General features: G+C 34.6%; 1 long non-coding RNA gene across 1 annotated transcript; it reads left to right on the top strand.

The window, feature by feature from the left end:
* Positions 1-257: 257 nt before the first annotated feature.
* On the top strand, positions 258-2,583 carry LOC134323102 (uncharacterized). Its single transcript, XR_010014010.1, has 4 exons — positions 258-342; positions 1,256-1,357; positions 1,766-1,872; positions 2,268-2,583. It is a non-coding gene; the product is annotated as an uncharacterized LOC134323102 (long non-coding RNA).
* Positions 2,584-4,645: the final 2,062 nt, after the last annotated feature.

Below are 4,645 nucleotides of genomic sequence, written 5' to 3'. Positions count from 1 at the left end.
CGATGTACAGCACTTTGGTCAACGTAAGTTGTTTTAAGAGTGCTTTATAAATAAAATTTACCTACTTACTTACTTACTTACACTTCCATACTAAACATTACATGAAAGCAGTATGTAAGAGAGGGTAGTGTGTCTGAATACATAGTATTTATCGCAAAGTACCAGTGACAGCTTGCTTAGGCAGCCATTTTGAGTATGCAAACTAAGCACACTTAGTTCGTGTCAGCATGGGCTACAACTAATATTTGAAAGAATACTCCAACAGAAAACTGAAAAAAGTGCAAATTGCAGGACTGGAATATGGATTCAAGTTTTAGAATTGAAGACCTCTGCATTACACGGGTGTGTATTTTTAAACGCTGCTTTAAAGTCTGTAAATTAGAGCACAAGTGCGGACAGTGAACTGACAGAGAAGTGTTAGGTTACATCCACACTAATGCGTTATAGTTTTAGCTCCTTAAATGAAGATTTGGAAACGCTGTTTTTGTCTTGGAGGGAAAACAACTGACATTTTGCTGATATGCTTGTTGCCAGCATAGGTGCTTGGGTTGCTGACTAATATCCCTGACTGTAATGTGTCTGCTGAGCTTTCCAAAATTGTTGAAATATTTTCCTGAATGACGGTTTAAAAATATGTTGTTTTGTGTAGTCCTCAGATTTTCTGTACATGTGGACAAGCAAATGTAATATTTGAGAGTTTGTTTAGGTTTTACAAATGTATTATGAGTGTAAAATATGAAGCTGTCTGGTTGATTTAAAGCAAATGTTTTTCTTTTCAGGTGAAATCTCAGTTTATCAGACACTACAAAATATGCAGAGATAGAGATTTCATGTACATTATATGTGTAAATGTTTGTACACAGTTAGTTTACAAATTTAGATTTGTTAGAAAACATCTTTTGGTGATTTTCAACCTGAATTTGAAATTAAAGCAACAACTGATTGCATATTATTCATATACAAAATTAAGATATGGTGATGCACAGTTTGAACATAATTCACCATACCTCATTTTCCATTTACTTGAATTTCATCATGTTGACATTAAGTCAGTGATATCAGACTTGTTACAGGATCAGTGATTTCTCAGGTGAACATCTACAGATCTAAACTTGGACTCCAAATAAAGTGAATTATATTTATGCAGTTAATTAAAAGTCTCTTGATCATCTACTGGTGCTTCAATGCTGCTACATTATTGATATGTTGTTGATATGCAGAGCCAATGGATAATTATTATTTTTTGTAATTTCAGGCTTCAAGCAATACTAGCATTGACATGTCAAGAGAAGTTGTCATTCAATGTTTGATGGTGTATCTTGGGGATTCTATAGATCACCTCTTAAAAGAGTACAATGTAAGTTGAAGCACATGCTAAAAAAGTCCTTAACCTACCTAATGGGAAGGTTGAATTACAAAATCAGTCATAACTACAATACATTTGGAAAGTCTTCAAACTCTTTTACCTTTTTCACATTGTTATGTTGAGGCCTTGTGCTAAAATAAAGTGTGAAGGCCAGATCTGGTAAAGGCTAAAAAAAATTGTCTGCTTGCTTGTATTATCAGACCCTTCTCCCTGATTGCTTAGGTTGATGGGGCAGCCAGCTCTAAGAAGAGTCCAGATTGTTCCAAACCTCTTTCACTACTTCTACTATTTTTTCTGTGTAATTCCTGTACTGTTTGCTTGTACGGCAAATATACATGTTCTTGTTCAAACAGTTTCATTGTCCAAACCTACATAATGTTTTTATTATTGCTGTTTCAGGACAATGATGGAGACACAGAACATTGCTGAAGAAAGGATAAAAATCTACAAAATCAAGAATTAAATGTCAGCAGGATCTGACAACATTGGTTTTCTTCCTGCTCTGGGTAATTTTGCAAGGGTGTGTTAGTGTTAGTGTGTGTTGTGCTGGTATGAGTGGATCAGACACAGCAGCACCGATGGATGTTTTAAACACCTCACTGTCACTGCTGGACTGAGAATCGTCCACCAACCAAAAATATCCAGCCAACAGCGAAGCGTGGGCAGCGTCCTGTGACCACTGATGAAGGTCTAGAAGATGACCAACTCAAACAGCAGCAATAGATGAGCGATCGTCTCTGACTTTACATCTACAAGGTGGACCAACTAGGTAGGAGTGTCTAATAGAGTGGACAGTGAGTGGACACAGTATTTAAAAACTCCAGCAGCGCTGCTGTGTCTGATCCACTCATACCAGCACAACACACACTAACACACCACCACCATGTAATTGTAACTGCAGGGCTGAGAGTGATCCACCACCTAAATAATACCTGCTCTGTGGTGGTCCTGTGGGGGTCCTAACCTTGAAGAACAGGGCGAAAGGGGGCTAACAAAGCATGTAGACAAATGGATAGATTACAGTCAGTAATTGTAGAACTACAAAGTGCTTCTATATGGTAAGTGTAGCTGATAAAATGGACAGTGAGTGTAGAAACAAGGAGGTGGTTTTAATGTTGTAACTGATCAGTGTAGTTGCACTTGTCTTTTAGAAGAACACATTGTTATGTTTGTTGGTGCATGTAATTAATAAAAGTGTTCATATGAAAATAGAAAAAGTTTTGCATTTGTCATTGTTGTTATTAAATGCCCCAGTGTGTCTGTAATGCCAGTAGTTGATGGACAGAGGTTCTTCATGCAGTTCTGGCACTTTTTACTGTCTTTTTTTTTTTATCACAAAAGAGCATAAATGTAGTCTTTCCTTTATTAACATGGATGACAAATAGATTGTCACTTGAAAAAGATTCGTTTTATGCATGGCAATCTGTTATAAAATAAATAAATCTTGCCACAAAGAAGAGATATTATTGGGTATAAAGTTAGTGAAAACATTTAGTCATGTGATACCAATTAAAACTTGGTTAAAAGTTATGTAACAGTTTGCTAAATTGAGTTTAAATAATTATTTAATTTAATGAATCCAAAACATCTTTATCCAGACATTTAATAAACTTAATTACATTTAACTCAGAATATTAGTAAATATAAATCAAATTTTACTATATAAATGATCAAACATAGATCAGTTTTTCTAGATATTTAGTATATTTAAATTAATTCCTCCTAAATATTTGAGTACATCTAAATTAATTTTTCTCAGAATCTTACTAAATGTTTATACACTTTCCTTGTAAAATTGATTTCTATTTACTAAATATTTTTGAGCTACATTAACTCAAACATGCCATTCTATTGCTGAATTCAACACATTTTACCTGTTTCTTTTACTAACATCTACTTAATTTTTTTGTCTAATTTTAGTTAACCTATTCAGTAGATTTTACTTAAAGCTTAAGAAATTAAAATCTACTCAATTATATTACGTGTCACTTTGTTGCCATAATTGTTTTTAAGTAAACCTTAGTCACATTGTTTACAGTGTAGGTAGGTAGGTAGGTAGGTAGGTAGGTAGCTAGGTAGGTAGGTAGGTTGGTTGGTTGGTTGGTTGATAGATAGATAGATAGATAGATAGATAGATAGATAGATAGATAGATAGATAGATAGATAGATAGATAGATAGATAGATAGATAGATAGATAGATAGATAGATAGATAGATAGATAGATAGATAGATAGATAGATAGATAGATAGATACTTATATTAAGGTATTTAAAAAAAAAAAAAAAAATAGTCACTGCAGTGCAGTCTGTATGGGTTCCGGGAGGGCTAGCTAGCACTTATGTGATTTCGTCGTAATTTTATTCATTGTACATCAGCTCCAGTGTCAATGCCAATCTTTTTTCTGAATCTGTTGCACCAAAAGAAAGCGCTATCTAATGAAGACTGAATTATATTATTGAGTGTGATGGCTTTACTTTATTTTATTTGAGGCAGTGATGGCTCAATGGTTAAGGTACAGAGCTAGTAATCAAAAGGTTGCTGGTTCAAGCCCAACATCTGCTAGTTTGCTGCTGTTGGGCACTTAAGCAAGGCCCTCAACCTTCAATTTCCTGCAGTGTATACAGTCTCAACTGTAAGTCGCTTTGGATAAAAGCGTCTGCTAAATGCTGAAAATGTAAATCTGATTAATAGTAAAGCTGGTCTCCTGCCATGTTCAAACTTATTTAAACATGAAAAAGATTGATGACAATTTCTGTTGATGACCAGAGCTGATTGTTTAGTCATAGTAGAGCCATAATAAATATATAAAAAAAACTTTTTATTTATATATATATTTTTTATTATGATTATTTTTTTTTACAAATTATAACTTCTGTAACATTTTTTTAGGAAACCATTACCTGTCACATCTTCAAATCATGTCTCGTTTGTACTCATCACTACCTTTGTAACAGTTTTTAACAAAGTCATGTTCACAAAAGCTGTGATGTACTGCTGCTGTCCACGGACTCATCACACTGACTGGATGCGAAACCACCCACGTAACCAGATCCCGAACATAACCATCACTCTTCTAACTATCATACTCATCAGAGAGAGTGGAGATTACATCGGGACCATTCTTCTCGTGAAAACAGTGTTTGCTATTATTATTACTGCCAAAGACTTTCTTATTCTATATAAAAAACCATCTCGCTCCCTATCTTCCCATCAATTGTTCCAAGATGCTGAAGGTGTCCAGGTAATCTGTTGGGGCCCTTCAGAATAATCTTGATCCA

The sequence above is a fragment of the Trichomycterus rosablanca genome, chromosome 1 (genome assembly GCF_030014385.1).
Source record: "Trichomycterus rosablanca isolate fTriRos1 chromosome 1, fTriRos1.hap1, whole genome shotgun sequence".
NCBI lineage: Eukaryota > Metazoa > Chordata > Actinopteri > Siluriformes > Trichomycteridae > Trichomycterus > Trichomycterus rosablanca.
This window is presented reverse-complemented; position numbering and strand designations above follow the sequence as displayed.